The sequence below is a fragment of the Muscardinus avellanarius genome (genome assembly GCF_963383645.1).
Source record: "Muscardinus avellanarius genome assembly, chromosome: 2".
Classification (NCBI taxonomy): Eukaryota; Metazoa; Chordata; class Mammalia; order Rodentia; family Gliridae; genus Muscardinus; species Muscardinus avellanarius.
The window spans coordinates 55,684,768-55,702,340 of NC_137787.1; positions in this window are offsets into that span (position 1 = coordinate 55,684,768).

The window sequence follows — 17,573 nt, forward strand, 5'->3', positions numbered from 1 at the left end:
AATATTTAGAAACATTTTTTAAAAAATATAGAAAAGCCAATATTCTAAGCAAATCTTTTAAATTATTTTATAATCATGTAAAATCTTATTAATTATTGGCCAACATGATAATTTGCTTTTTGCTCTCTTATTTAAGTACTTAAGTAAATAAATTTCAAGTTTGAGAGATTAAATTTGGAAGATCTTTAGGAATTTGGGATGCTGATATAGTAGAAATGATTAGAGGACAATTGAAATTTTAATGTGTATATTAGAACTTAAAGGTAATGATAAAAAATTTATCAAGAAATTTTATAAAGCCTGGCATAGTGATGCATGCCTATAATCCCAGTTCTCAGGAGGCTGAGATAGGAGGCTCAAAGTCAGTCTCAGCAACTTAGACTCTCAACAACCTAGCAAGACCCTATTTCAAAACAAAAACCAAAAAGGACGAGGTATGTAGCTTGGAGGTAGACTGTCACCATGCTCAACCCCCAGTACTACACACACAAAAATGATTTTTTGTAAGATATCAATAATTAGTAAAAATAATTATGCCATTTGTACATTATTTAACAAGGCAATATGACCAAATTTTTGTTTAATAAAAGGTCAATTTGTAGTAAATATTTTCCTCAGAGCACTGAAGTAATCTATTGCTCATTGATATATGTGTGTGTGTGTGTGTGTGTGTGTGTGTGTGTGTGTGTGTGTATATATATATATATAGTCAGGTTATTGGTCATATTAATTTTTATACTCACGAAATCTACCTATAGACACTGGAGAAAGAAAAATACATATCTATGAAACACTGGATTTATACTTCAATTACACTTAACTGGTCCTTGATTCCTGAGTTTTTCCAGCCTTGATGTTTATATAGTTCTTACTTATTTCACTCAAGTTTTGTGATTCTGAGTTTTTATCTATAGCTAGATAAATTTGCCATCTTGACTCATGAGAATTACAAATCAATAAATAGTAAAGGACAATTGCTATTATCATAGTTAACGGAAAAAGTTACTTAGTCATAAATTAACTCAGACTCTATTCTTCCCAGGGTGCACTGGTTATATGAGACACATACTGGTCTGTCTTTAAACAAAGGCTGTTTTCAAAAAGATAAAAGAGATAAAGGAAATACATTGAAAAAGTTTTTATATCTGTAGTCTTACAAGAATGTTTCTCTAACATTTTTTGTTATTTGCAAAAAAATGTTTTCTGTTTTTCAAATCTTTAAAAATATTTTGACAAGCCAGAGTTTTAACTCCATCCTTAAACGTTTTACATACTTCTATTTTTAATGACTTGTGGTATGTTCCCAGTAATAAAGATACTATTAGTTCAATTGCCTTTTTCTTCCACTTGGTTTATAGCAGAAAGATTTCTCTGTCTTTTATAAACATACAAAATGACATTGTTTAGTTTTCTAGGTCTCTTAAGTAGTAATTTTGGAAGGAAATAGTTTTCCGACTGGAACTGTTATACAAAATGGCAAAGGTAGAAACAACTGCTTCTGTCCCGAAGGCACAACTGTCCACACTCAAAGTGAATGTCATTCCAAGAATCAATTATGTGTCGAGAAAGAAGCCACTCAGAGCTCTAGACTATATTTTCAAAAATGAAAAGAAAAAAAGAATCTCTATTAGTCTTTTGCTGGAGGAGAAAAGCTTAAACTCTCTCACTCTTCATTCTTTTCTTGCTATCTTAAAGGGTTTTAATCTCAAAAACATATAAGCACATTGCTAAACATTTACCTCCCAACTTTTTTTCAATGGAAAATTCAGTTGAAGCTCATTCAGATCAGCATCAGGCCAAAATGTTTATCCAAAACATTACATTTGAACTCAAATGAAATTCTATTAACCTCAGTAAACAATACAGATATTTTTAATAAAAATGATTTTTAAGTGCCCACCAGGATAAATGTTCTCACATGTTTGCACTGGTGATAGGAGGTACTGCAACAATTAAAAACCAACAATTTAATATTTTTTTGTTCAATAAAAAGCAATGGTGTGTGTGTGTGTGTGCGTGCATGTGTGTTTCTGGAAATTGCATTCAGGAGCATCCTACCTCTTAGCTACACCCTTATCCCTGTTTATTTTTATATTTTGAAATAAGGTCTTGCTAGGTTGATGAGAGCCTTACTACTTGCCGTGGCTGTCATTGAACCTGTGATCCTCCTGCCTCAGCCTCCCAAGTATCGGGATTACAAGTATGTGCTACCACATCTGGCTAAGGCAATGGCTTTTAGAGTGGAGGCATGTTCTTTTACAAAGAAGTGGCCTTCAACTTACATCATCTTGACATGTTGACTGCAGTCACTCAGCAAGTAGAGAGCTAGAAACCAGCATTAGCTGGGTTCTAGGCTGTTAGTTCATGTCAGAGCCCACACCAACCTGTGCCGGTGGGTGTGGAGGCAGAACTAAGACCCCAAAGACTCAAGGAAGCCTCCTGCTTTGGCTTCTCATCCTTTACTTTATAACATACAATATACCAAATAATCATATCTCTCCATGCATTTTAATTCTACTTTAAATTAATCCATCATATTCTAGTTGCTTAACTACTTTAGCAAGCATTAAGCACTTGCACACTTTTTGGGGATGGTGCAGACTCTCCTATTTTGCAGGGAGGTAAGACCTGCATTAAAAGCTATCTGGTAAGTGATTAAAGGTAACTTTCCTTTTTTCTTTTGTACTGGGGATTGAATTGAGGGAAATTCTACCTTCGAGCTACACCCCTAGCACTTTTTTGTTTTTATTTTTGAGACAGTGTTTTGCTAGTTTGCTGAGAGAATTGCTAAGTTGCTGAGGCTGGCCTTGAACCCGCTATCTTCCTGTTTCAACTTCCCATGTACTGGGATTATAGGCTTGTTCCACCATGCCTGACTTCTGCTAAATATTTATGTTGAAGGTTTGCAACTCTCATTAAAAAAAACAACAACATAGACTAGAGTTCTATGTTTTGTGCCATCTTTTTCTAGTTTAGGAATTGAAGTTATAAAATTATTTTGGAATGATTTAGGAAGATTTCCCCATTTGAAATGCTAAAAATGGTTTATTATATACATTAAAATTCTATTGAGAGGCTAAGACAGGAGGATTACAGGTTTGTGGCCAGCCTCAGCTACTTAGTGAGGTCCCCGACACTTACTGTGACCCTGTTTCAAAATAAAGAATGAAAAATAGGGCTGGGGATGTAGCTTGGAGGTGAAACACCCCTGACTTCAATCCTCAGTACCAAAAAGAAAAATGTAAAATTTCTGAAATATTATTTTGTATTTAACTTGAGCTCTAACTTAAACACATACCTTGTACTTGACTTGCTAAATCTGAACCACCCCAACTTAAACAGATGATGCTTAACACCTAGGAACATTTTGTAAATTTGTGCAGCTCCAGGACTTGACGCTTTGAGCGTCTCCTCTTGAGGTTTCTTTCACGAACTAAATATGGCAAGTTTTAATGAATATTTCTCTGAATGTGAAGTTTTCTGTATAAGAATTATCTCTAAGACCAATTTTGATAAGTGTGCTTTTCAGTTCTAAATATCTTTACTTCATGAGTCAATTATAAGCAAGATATGTTAGTCTGCCAACTTACGAGAAAGATATGTTAAGCTATGATTGTGCATTTGTTAATGTAATGTACTTTGCTCAGTTTTTGATTTATGTACGTTTGTTGTTAAGAACTGCAAAGATTAAGAACATTTTTATATTGTTCATTTCACCTTTATGGAATATTCTTTTTCCTTCCAGTGCTTTGTCTTGACTTCTATTGCATGGAGTACTGATATTTTTACAGCTGCTTTCTTTCTGATAGCCATTTTCTGACATATTTTTCTTTTCAAATATTTCTGTGCTGTGTTGTTTAGATGGACCTTTAGAAACATCATAAATTTAGATATAGATTTTGTGTCATTTTTACTCAATTTGAAAATCTCTGACTTGTAAGAGAAGCACATATCCCACTGGTGTTGGTTCTGTTACAGGTGTGTCTGGATCTTTCTTGCCATAATTTAAGAAAGTTTAAATTTATTAAACTTTCTCGCTATATATACATTTTCCTTGGTTTATATTTTTCAATATTTTCCTCTAATATAAATTATTTTTGTTTTGGACATTTTCCCCCTTCAGAACTTTTCAGAATTGTTTCATTGGCTCTTCACACCTACTTTTATTGAAGAGAGATCTAGTAACACAATTTAATTCTCTTGTAATTAAAAATATTTCCTTCTATCTCTTAAACTTCTAAGGTTTTCAAATTATCCTTTCTCTCATGCATGTTTCCAAGTATTCCTGGGTTGTTGTCTTTTTCATTTATCCTTCTCAGGTGCTAGGTTTTAAATGGAAATCCCTGTGTTTATTCAACTCTGAACACATTCCCCAACAACACTCCTTTATTTTTATTTTTATTTATTTTTATTTTTTATTTTTTATTTATTTTTTTATTTTTATTTTTGGTGGTACTGGGGTTCCTGGAAGCCCTTCTTCCTCCGGGCTACACTCCCAGACCTATTTTATATTTTTGAAACAGGGTCTCTTACGCCAGCGCGGCTGGCTTCGAACCTGCGAGATCCTCCTGTCTCCGCCTCCCAAGCGCGGGGATTACAAGCGTGCGCCACCACGCCCGGCTTTATTTTTATTTTTTGAGGGGATTGAACCACAGCTCTTTTTTTTCTGTTGAGAAATATATGCATTTTTTAATTTTTTAAATTTTTTTATTGAACATAAATGGTATACATTTAAACTATACTTGGTGCCCTCTCCTCCCCCCGCCTGTTTTCCCTTCCCCCTCCCACCAATGGTTGTCCAGGGTAACAATGCCATATTCATAATTTTACACATATTCGGATGTCGATCCTCATTAGTCAACTTCAGTCTTCCTCCTCCTCGATCTTTCCATTCAAGCTTTGCTGGTATTTCCCCTCCATTACCTGGAGTACCACAACCACAGCCCTTTTTAAAAATTTTTATTTTTAATTTTGAAACAGGTTTTCAGTAGATTGCTGAGTCTTGCTCGGTTGCTCAGGCTAGACTCCAGCCTGTGTTGACCTCCCAAATACTAGTATTACAAGAATGGGCCACTATACCTATATTTTGTTTTTTATTTTCCTCCTATCTGTACATTCAGAAACTCAAATTAGATGAAGGTTGGACCTTCTGGATTTCTCTACCATGTCTTTTTTTCCCCTGGTATGTTTTCCTCTTTGTGATATATCGTAGCAGAACCACTGCCTTAATATTCTAGTGCCCTAATTTATTTTTCAGGTATAATTTTTCTGCTATTTAGTTTATTCTTGAAATACTAATGACCATATATTTTTTTAATTTTCAGGGTTTATAATTCATCCTGTTATTTTTCATGGATAAGACAACCTCTCATACCCATCTGAGAATATTTCTTTCTTTAAAATTACTTATAGCCGCTGGGCGTGGTGGCGCACTTTTGTAATCCCAGCATTTAGGAGGCTGAGACAGGAGGATTGCGGTTCGAGGACAGCCTCAGTTACTACTTAGTGAGGCCCTTTGCAACTCAGTGAGACCCTGTTTCAAAATAAAGAATACAAAATAGGGCTGGGGATATAGCTTGGAGGTAAAATGCCCCTGGCTTCCATCCCCAGTATCGAAAAAAAAAAAATTACTTGTTGCTTCCTTTCATGATTCCCTTTAAAGGTTTTGTGAGGCCGGGCGTGGTGGCGCACGCTTGTCATCCCTGTGCTTGGGAGGCTGAGACAGGAGGATCGCGCAGGTTCGAAGCCAGCCTCACTAGCTTAAGAGACCCTGTTTCCAAATAAAATATAAAATAGGTCTGGGAGCATAGCCCGGAGGTAGAAGGGTTCATCACCAGTACCACCAAAAAAAAAAAAAAAAGTTTTTTGAGTTTTGATAGTATTCTTACCTATGTGTTTGAGATAACTTGTCTGTGAGAGCCAATTTTGATCATCATGGCCTGCATTTAAGGTTTAACAACTGGATATTTGGTGGGGATATATATATATATATATATTCCCACATTCATTGCATTAGCTGTGGATACATATTTTCCTCCTCATTGTTTATTATAAGAGGGAAAAGTGGAGGCAACTGAAAGGCATATTTGCATCTTAATCGTGGCTGTGGGTTTCTCCCTTGCGCTTCTATCTGTGCTTCTGAGATGGAACAGTACCCCTCTCTGTAGAGTCTCTCCTGCCTTGAAGGTTGAGATTTTTCTGCCATCCTGATTCTGTCTGTTCTTTTCTGCTCTTAGAGATTCCTCAAGATTTCAGCCTTCTTATAGTACTCTTTTGTTTTTCAGCAAAACGACAGTAGTATAAAATTACTCTAATATATATATATATATATATATATATATATATATATATATATATATATATATATATATATATATTACACACACATATATATGCACTTAGGTAAAAGCACATATATGAGTATATCTATATACCTATACATATTCTAATTCCTAGGGAGTTGGAGGTGCAATAGATGAGCATGTTCAGCATTTTTTTTTGAAGATTTAAAGAAGTTTATTAGAAAGATAGAAATACAGAAAATAGAAATACAGCTCCATACCAGACTGGCATGGAGGGGTGACTCAAAATGAATATACCCCATGTTCAGCATTTTAAAGCAACACTTAGTAAACCAATAATTAATCTATAAATTGCCACCACTGTATGGAAGACTTTATTAGTATGCTAGCAGGATTGGGGATACAACAATATAACAAGGTACAATGCCTGTCCTTTAGAGTTTGTGCACTTGAGAGGTGTGTATCTGTATTATCTTTCATCAGTTAAAAGTGTAATTTATGCTCACAATGACAATATCAAATCATTAAGTAAAAGTGAAATAAAATTAATGTACCCTACATATTTTTAAAAAATATGCATTGTATCAAAATGTTCCAATTTATTAAATTATAAAACACATATTTTAGTGTGTATCAATTATCAGGCATTACAGTGTAGCTGAAGTTAATGGAAGCTTAACTGACAAGGTCTAAACCACAAGAGAATGCAAGGCTTGCTGCTGTGATAAATGGATGGAGACAATTACAGGGTTGACTCTGCAGGGTTACCATGTCAGAGCTCTAGGTCAAGTGTTTCCATTGCCTTAGGCCTCACCATGGTGAATCCAAGATTTCAATTGCAATTCTTATATCATTGTCTCACACCAAAACAAGAGGAAGAAGAGAGCTGAGTGGGGCACAGGAGAAACTTCCTCCCAAAGCTGTCTCTGTGAGGGAGAAGCAGCCTCAGCACACTTACCTTCACGTATCCATCACTGGCCTGGTGCAGCCTAATCCTGAGTGTCTTCAGGGGCTCAGACACGTTGCCATTAGGAGAATGATCACAGATATTTAACAAGAAAGATCCAGGGACCAGCTGTTGGCTAAACAACCAACCAGGTATTCCATACAGAGTCAATTTGGGTTATCCGAAAAGTTCAATAACGTGAGACACTTATTTTTCTGAGTGAAAATTATTTTTTCAACTAGAAAAATGCATATAGTTTAAGACTCAGAAGTTACAAGAGTGTGTGTAGTGAAAACTGAACTTTCCTCCTACCTGCCTCTCGACTACTACTTAAGTTCTCCCCAAGTCAACCAGTCCAGTTCTCACCTTTTGGTAAAGCTAGATAAGCAAGGTACTATCACTAAACTCATCCTCTAGTTACACAAATAGCCTTTCAACTCACAAGATGTTCTGGTTTTTGTTCTCTGCCCTAGGCATGTGAATTCCCAAATCACACGAGATCTTTAGCATCTGGGAACCAGTAACTATAGAATCTTCAAATACTGATTTTAAAGTTTACTAGTATAGAAAAACATCTTGTGGATTATAAAAGCAATTACCCTCTTACTGTAATTTACATGTGTCTTCTAAAGATAGAGGGTAAATGCTCCACAGAGGAGTCCAAAAGCCCCCATCCTCTTCCAAAGCCCAGCCTGGTCTCTCCTAGGTGAAAGGGCAGGGGCAGAGGAACGGTTGTAATCTCCACCTCGCTATCACCTCCCAAAGACTTTTTCTGGATGACTTCGCTTCACTGTACTTTCCACCCTCAGAGGAGTCTGGAATACCAAAGATGTTATCCCGCCTGTCATCTTCTCTATTTAGATCTGCTCTTTCAGAGTGGATTGCAACTAAGTCAACCTCCCCAGAGTAGAGAGTATAGCCATTTTCACGGAGATCTTCCTGTGGACAATTGGGTTTTAAACTTTTAAAATTATGATCTACGGTAGAAATATTTTTTGTATTTTTTCTGCACATATACATCGGGAACACAATTTGAACAAGTCTTACCACAGCTACTACCAGTGATGCCATTTCATCCCTTGTTCTGTCCTTTTCATTTAAAAAATGTCATGTCCCTCTCAAATGGATTTCATGACCTCATAATTGATAACTCCAGAAACTTGAAAATTACTGCCTAGTGACAAAGAGCACATTGTTAAAGAGATTTCTCTGGTCATAAAATGTCTACCACTTCATGTATTTATCTGTGAAATGCTGTGAAACAGATACATTTTCTTAGTTTTGTTTTGTGGTTCTGGGAATTGGATCTAGAGAAATTCCACTTCTGAGCTACACTCCGAGTTCTATTTTATTTTCTATTTTCTATTTTTTTTTTTTTTTTTTTGTGTGTGTGTGGTACTGGGGGTGGAACCCAAGGGGCTTTTATACCTCTGGGCCATACTCCTAGACCTATTTTATACTTTATTTGGAAACAGGGTCTCACTAAGTTGCTGAGAGCCTCACTAAGTAGCTGAGGCTGGCTTTGAACCTGTGCGATCCTCCTGTCTCAGCCTCCCAAGTGCTGGGATTGCAAGTGTGTGCCACCAAGCCCGGCTCTATTTTCTGTTTTGAAACAGGGCCTTGTTACATTGCTGAGGCTGTCCTCAAACCTGCAATCCTCCTGTCTCAGCCTGCTAAGTACTTAAAATTAGAGACATGCATCATCATATTTGGCCATCCCCTCTTCCCCCTTTTTTAAGTAAAGAAAAGCTTTATTTTATATAGTTTGATTTAAAGCTACTTTCCTGGAACCATGTAACTACCATCAATTAATCCAGTTGCTGCTGTTGCACCAGTCATGGTGTGTGCAAATCTCAAGACAGGTAGAATTTGGGCATCCGCTGGCCAGAAGATTGGGAGTCCCTACTCAATTAGTCTCTTCTTATTTGCAGTCCAGTGATGCTTTTTCTTCATTCCTCCTACTCTTGGATTTTGTATTTACTTACATTCGTGTCCTCATGAGATTCCACAGCTTTTGCTTTGGGTCCCAGTTGGATTCTGTGCTTCCGCCCTCTCCTCCCCACCTCATGTGTAACACAGACAGGCTGCAATACTGTATGTCGCCAGTAGGCATATTTAACAATGATTAAATCCATTCATCTAAAAAATCCTTAAGGTTCAGACTTTGGTTTGTTTTGTAAAATATTTTCCTTATAATTTCTACAACTTAATTTTTTTCAAGTTTATGTAAAAAGAACTTCACCCTGTATCTGTTTAAGAAATATTTAATTCCTAAGTATAAACTTTTAAAGTCAGGGCTTTCCAAAGTTATTAGCACCTACAGTATATCTTTGTCCAGTGGAACAGATGTTGCCTGTATCTACAAATATTTCAAAAACAGATTGAAGGCATGCAACATGCGATTCCTTTTGGCACGATGCAAGAACATTTTGCCAGAAAACATTTGAACAGATTTTAAATCTTTCTGCTCATTATCTTTGAAAATATACAAACTCACACACATTTTTGCAAGGTGCCTGTTATGAGTTATATGCTATAAAGAGTACCTCTTAATGGATATGCCTCTTAGCATCAAAAAATTGACTGTAGAAAACATGGAAAGATGAAGAAATGATTATGTGTACAATAATTATTAAAAGTGACATCAGGCAAATAAAATATTTAGCTTGCTAGGTGCATAAAACTAAACCCCTTGAAAAATATCAACAGCACCTACATTCCAACACATTTCAATGAGGCAATACTTTTATAAGAATCCAAGCTACAAGAAACCCTAGTGTTTCATGTCTTATCATTTAGTTATGATTTGTAGTCCAGTTACATCCTATCCCTTGGCGTTTCTGAGCTGCTCTACCACTAGATCTCCCTTCAAACTGTTCCTTCCACCTGGAATGTTCTTTCCCCTTATCTCCATTTGGAGTACGCCGAGTTTGGAGAAGTCTTATGCACAGTTCCGTGCAGCAGGAGGAGCAGGGTGGGGAGGTGGACAGGAGCCAGATAATTGGAGAGACTTGAGTACAAGGCTAATTTTAGGAGTTTGCAATTAGCACTGTAGATTTGATGAAAACAGTGGAGGATTTTAATCAGGGGGATGAATGGCAGGCTTGAAATTAAATTTTATATGATACAGTGCAGATACAATGTGGAATATGAATTTTAAAAAGCAAAACTGGGAGTGGAGTGGTATCAGGAGTTTGTTAGGATACTTTAGACCTGAAACGCTGACAGTGGGGATCAGTGAGCATCACCAAGCCTCTCATTCCTGTCATTCCTGGTCACTGCTCCCAGTTCAAATGCCTCCCAGGATGCACTGGTTTCCACAGTTTCATCTTCTTGTGCAAAAGGGCTTCTTCTCTGCCCCACCATATCCCTTTGCCACCACATGCAACCTTTTGCCACCATCCTCTACAATGCTGATTGTATCTGATCTGTCTCTCCCCTATCTTTATCTTAGTAGAGACCATCAACCCCACTCTCGGTCTTCACTGAAAACCAGCTTCTCTAACAGCTGTATTAAGTGGGTACCACCCATTTTTCTCACAAAGCTGGAAGGGTCAGCATGCTTGTAGCTTGATGCCACATCCAGACACATAATTCCTTTTTTGAGGTTCCTGACCTTTTTACAGTCCCAGACTCTGCAGCTTTCTTGCTTTCATAAACTTCACAGCCACTAAATCTCCTTCACTCTATACTTTGGCTCTAGATTCATCTTACTCTCTACCTCTGTTCCTATCATTATCTGGGGTAACTTCAGACATCATTGGGCCTCCCAAGAATAATCTCATTTCTACTAGGTTAGTTTTATCCACTGTAATGATCTACAAGTTTATTACATTACAGACAGTCTCTCTCTCTCTCTCTCTCTCTCTCTCTCTCTCTCTCTCTCTCTCTATCTCTATCTCTATCTCTATCTCTATCTCTCTCTATCTCTCTCTATCTCTATCTTTCCTGGGGATTAAACCCAGGGATGTTTTTACCTCTGGGCTACACCCCCAGCCCTTTTAATTTTGAAACAGATGCCTCCAACCCAAACACATTTCTATTTCCATTTCTGAAATTCTCACAACCTGCTCTTAAATCACCAAGTCTTATTCTTCTAGTTCCCACCCTCGCTGCCCTCAGCCTCATCAGCCCTTGTCTGACCGCTTCCCTTATTTCTGTAATGCGTTGTCCTCCCTTTACTTCCTTCTGTGTTTATGCCCAGTATTTAACCCCTTCTTACTAATTTTCTCCACTTTTGTCAGTCAGACCAAAGTATGAGCCCATTGTAATGTCTACCTTCTTCATTCTCCTTCCCGTGCTAATAAATACTGCTGGAGAAAAGTAGCAAAAACCGACAGACTGATGGTCTGACAAGTGAACAATTTCAACAGTGAGCAGGGCCTCAGATCCGCAGGGACGATGCTCTGAGTATCTCTTGTTGCTCCCTCTCTGTTTCCTTCTGTACATTCATTTTCTCTGCAAGCCTTTGACGTCTCTATCTCACACTTCATTCAGTATAGGCAATGGACAGAAAAAAAAAAAAAAACAGATTAGATAGTACTTTCTCCAAAGTCCTCCCATTCATTTGTAAACCTGCCCACTTCTGCCTCTTCATCTGTCTCCCTTGTTTTTAATAGATACCTTTTCTCTACCCATGGCCTTTCCTGCTCCTGCATCCTGTGTCTTATCTTCTTCCACCTCATCTTTAAGTTTGCACCATCACTTATCTTTCTCTCTTATACTACACCACCCTTGCCACAAGATTTCTTCCCGCCAGCCTCCCCTGTTTTATTAACACTCAGACATCCAAACTTCTGCCCCACCCATCTTTCTCCAATTATCATCTTTCTCTTCTCATGCTCACAGACTATAAAGACTGTATTCATTTCATTTACCTATTAATCCTTCAGCCTAAAGGAATATGGCTTTTGTTTCTAGAACACCAGTGAATCTATGCTCTTTAAGATAGTTTGATGCAAAATACGACCTTATTTCATTTGCCTCTATCATCATACTGTAAACTGTTTACATTTTCTCTTAGAGATCATCCTCCTTAGGCGGGCATGGTGGTGCATGACTATAATCCTAGTACTCAGGAAGCTCCTCAGTACTCAGGAAGTACTCAGGAAGTACTCAGGAAGATCCTCTCCTCTCAGGAAGCTGAGAGGAGAGGATCGCAGGTTCAACGCCAGCCTCATCAACTTAGTGAGGGAGGTTCTCAGCAACTTAATGAAACTCTGCTTCAAAATGAAAAAATAAAATAGGGCTGGGAGTATAGCAGCCCCTAAGAAAGAAAGAAAGAAAGAAAGAAAGAAAGAAAGAAAGAAAGAAAGAAAGAAAGAGGAAAAGAAAATAGAAATCCTCCTCTTCCTCCCCCTTCCCCTCCCCCTCCCCTTTGGCCTATGGGACTTAATCTTATCTGATTTTCTTCCTAACCCTCTGGGTTTTGCTTCTCAAACTTCTTCATGAAGTATTTTTTTTCTCCATTTTCTTTTTTTTTTTCATAGTGTTAGGTCATCTATCTGTCTTAAATTTATAAGAACCACAACAATAGTAATAATAGCATTTACTGAGTTTTGATTTCCATGAAGCACTTTTTATATAGGCTATTTTAATCTTCATAAAATCCAATAAGGTAGATACTGTTATTATTCCCACCTTGCAGAGATTTTAAAGGACACGAGGATGGTCCCAGAGCTAGCAAGCGGCAAGATCCAGACCCACACCCAAGTCTGATTGTTCAGTCTGTTCCCTAACAGCTAGGTGTGTTCTCACCCTCTCAAATCTCCTGAACACTCATGTGTGCCCTCTTGCCAAACGCTCAGTCTAGCTCTTCTTCCCAGATTCATCTCCTGAAAACCAATCGTATTCATCCCACTGCCTCAAACAAACCCCAGAACCCTCACATTATACTCACCTTGCTTCATTTTCTGAGCTTTTGAAATGGCTCTTACTTGCCTCATTTCAACAAACAAAGCCACAGTTCATTGTTTGCCAGGTCTAAAATCTTGCGTTCATCCTAGACTCCCTCCTTTTATGACCTTGAGTGGCTTGTCCCTTATCTACACACTCCCTCCAAAGTCTCTGTCCTATTTAAAGCTTTAATCTTTCTGCAATAACCTGCCTTGAATCTCTGATCTAGCCATATTGAATTACTGGTATTTATCAAAATATGCTGTTCTTTCCCTGATTCTGACCTTTGTCAGGTTATGCGCTAGTTTTACTCATGTCTGGGTTGCTTTTCATTCTCATCATGACCCCTAAAGAACTTGTTTCAGCTACAGCATCTGTTCTGGGAAGTGGTTCCTAATTATCCAGTCCTCGCTGCTGTATCTGGAGCACAGACCAACTAGCACAGACCGACAGGCAGGTGTTTTTCTCCACTTCAGCACATCACGTCGTGTGTTGTAAGCACCGGTTATTGTTTGCTCTCACAAGGTATAAACGATTTGAGGGCAGGGCTTGGGTTCGCCTTTGAACCTCCAGTGTATGTCACTGTGCCTAGCATACATCAAGGGATCCACAAATATTTGTTGAATTAATGAATTAATAACTGTCTAAACGTGTCATGCTGAAAAAAGGAAGCCATCTGTTGTACTTGGCAACCGATAATCCATGCCAGAACAGCTTCATTAGGGCTGAACAGTTTAGGAATGAATAGAAAATAAGGAAGCAGAGGAAGGTGAGATTTATCTTTTGAGAAACTCAAGTATTAAACCATTTAATTCACAGGGGCAATAATAAAGACATAATGCATAGGAATATCTTCTCAAGAGCCATGCAAGGCTTAATGGAAGAAAGCTAAGGGTTATAGAAAGAAGAGTTGAACAGTTATGAGACAACTCACATTTCTGGATAGGAAGTATAATATTTTAAGGTAGAATTATTTTAAAAATTATTTTATAGTTTTAATGAATGTGAATACAAATAATCCATTGTGGTTTTTATTAAGATTTTTAAAATTATAAAAACAGCATGTTTGCAGGGAAATGTAACAATCTCTCTCTTAATCTCATTTTCTTGTATGTATATATATTCACACATGAATATATATTTATACACACACATATATGCCTTTTTTTACACATATGGACTCTTTCTTTACATACCCCGTAGCATCTATTTTATTTAACTTAGCAGCATAACTTGGATATCTTTCTGCATCAATACATATGGATCTACCTTAAACATTTTTCAACTTCTAAAATAAAAATCTATCCTACATTTAAAAAGAGCATAGAAATCCTCTCTCCCAGTGCCCCTTTCTATGTATAATCCCAATATCACCATCGTGGCTTTTATCAGCACCAATTAGTGCCATCCACTTTTAACTTCATATAAATAAAATTATGCAATGTGTTATTTTGTGTTTGATCTCTTATACTCAACAGTATACTCATCAATGGCATTTGACTGTTTGTTTTCCCTTTTCATTGTGATATTACATTGTATTAATATAGACAATTTATACATTTCTCTTTTAGTAGATACTTGCATTGTACCCAGACTGAGAATATTGTAAATAGAGCTTCTGGGAACATTATTATACCTGTCTTCTTTGAGAATATATTTACATTCTTCTGCTGTATATGTACATAGAAGTGGAATTTCTGGGTGGTAGGGTATTCATATATTTAATTTTAGTAGATATTGCCACAGTGTTTTTCTTAACTTACTGCAATTTATGCTTTCATAGAGGTGTGTACTCTATATATTTCTAAAGACATAGAGTATTTCTTTATATAAATATATCATAATTCATCTAATTTTAAAATTTTTATTAGTACAAATAATTCTCAAGTAAATATTATATATACTTATAATTACCTATATAAGTGTATCTAGAAGCATAAAATGTAAAGAAATTGAAAAAAAACCAATTTTAAAGTTCACTTGGAAGTTTTTTCCAAAACAAAATTAGACAATAACATTTTAAAGATGAATAAAATTAAAGTAGTGTACAAAAATTTCAATCATTAAAATTATAGCAGAAAAGAACATACATATCAATGAATAGAAGAGGTTGTGCTCCACACAGGAAAAATGAAATGAGGTTGAATATGTATTCACTTATTTTATACTTTTATTGGTGCATTGTCATCAGACATCATAGCTCATTCAAAGGCACACAAGCACACAAACGTGCAAACTCAAGGTAGAAGAGACTGAGGAGTTGCCCATGGTAGAAGACCAGAAGGCAGCTGCTTTGCCTGGAGGCTGGAGAAGAAAGGGAGTGGTGGAATTCCTAGAGTCTGAAGCCTGGTGAACCTGTTCAAGCAGAGACAGGAGCCAGAGAAAAATGCAGCCTCCGCTGATGACACCACTTGAGCCAGCAAAAGGGTAGCAACACCTTAGCTCTTGCTCCCTCCCGCCAGTGCCTGGACGTGCAGGAAGCCCACTAATGATGGAGTGTGGAGGACTGTCTGTGTGGGTCAGCCTGCTGGAGAGAGCTAGCCAGAACAGCGCAAGGACAAGAGGGGGCCAGCAGAATGGCCAACAGGATGGAGGGCACAGATGACATCGCAAATCAGAGGAGACAGGGAGGACAGTAAATGCTGCTGCGTAATTGCTAATTAGTACAAAAAATGTCAAGTTAAACTGGCCTTCACCTCATATCATGAACCAGAATAAATTACATGGGTACGAAATGGTTAAATGTAAAGAAAGGAATCCTATATGAAGGAGAAAATCATTAAATGTTGTGGGAGAAGGATGACTTGTAATGCATAAAAACAACAGAATAAACCTAAAAGAAAATTTGACAATCTAAATTGTAAACCATTGAATATAATATATAACTACAACTAAACTCGAGGGATACATAGCAAAGTGGAAAAGGTACTGATACATGTAAGAAAAAGGGTTAACACTCAAATATGGATAGGTTTGTGAATAAATGAAAGTGGGTGAAAAATTCAAGATACTTCATAAAAGAAGATAATAAAAAAACACAGATAAAATAATGTTTACCTTCCCCCAAACCAAAATAATACAAATTTGAATATACATATATTTACTTATTAAACTGAAAAATATAAGAAAATATTGTTTTAATATCAGGAAATAATGCAGTCATAAAATTTATTCTTTTATAGAGATATTTGGTACAAAAATAATACTCTATTTTTTGGTACTGGGAATTGAACCCAGGGATATTCTATCTGTGAGGCAAATATCCAGTTCTATTCAATTTTTATTTTGAAACAGGGTCTCACTATTGTGTTGAGGGTCTTGTTAAATTGCTGAAATTGGCATTGAACCTGTCACCTGCCTCTCTCAGCCTTCAATGTACTGGGAATTCAGGCACACACCATCACACCAGGTAAGATGATAGTCTTGATATAGAAAGATTGAAACATTAGGATTTAAGCTGTATTATGCTTAAAATTTTGTTGCAAAATATCCTCAACATATAAATGAATAGACTAAAATACTAGAAGGAATATATTAATATGTTAAAAAGTTAAAAAAAGTGATCATCTCTAGACCATGGGATCGCAGCAACTCTTTCTTTCTTTCTTTTTCTTTTTTTTCTTTCTTTCTTTTTGTGGTACTGAGGATGGAACCCAGGGGCATTCTACCATCCAAGCTACACCTCCAGCCCTATTTTTTGTTCTATATTTGGAAACAGGTCTTACTGAGTTTCAAAGGGCCTCACTAAGTAGCTCAAGCTGCCCACAAACCTCGATCCTCTTGTCTCAGCCTCTGGAATGCTGGGATTACAAGTGTGCGCCACCACACCCAGCACTTAATTGTATTTCTGCACTTTTGAAATATTCTGCAATGAACCTTTATGATCTTCCCAAAGGCAATAATTATATGTGTCAATGATGTCACAAGACAGAGAGGCACGCAGAGGGACAGGAGGAAGACTTACAAAAAAGGAGAGATTTCTACTTGCAGGATAAATGGAGAGGAGCTGGGGGAAGAAGGGATGGAGGTGAGCAGGACTAGAAACTGCTGCAGGAAGGTCCTGGAAAGGACGATTGAGCTCTCCAGCCCCGGAAAGGGCATGAGGCTTGGAGAGGAAGGTACAAGGAAAAGGGCACGAGGAAGTAAGTGTGAGAGACTGATCTTGAGCGAGGCCACGCGCGGCATTGATGTCCAGTCTGATTTCAGGCAACTTCGTGTGCAGGGGCTGAGAGGACAAGCAGCGGGGTGGCAGTTTGATGGAGAACAATAGAAGTTCTGGAAGGCTGGTGAACAGAATGAGAGAGAGGAAGTTTGGAGGACAAAGGCTAGCCCAAAGGCCCTGTGGAAACCGACGGCTGCAATTTGTAATGACAGCAGTGTTGTTCTCTAGAGTAGGGTGGGATTGTCCATCAAGAGTGCCTATGTTAGCT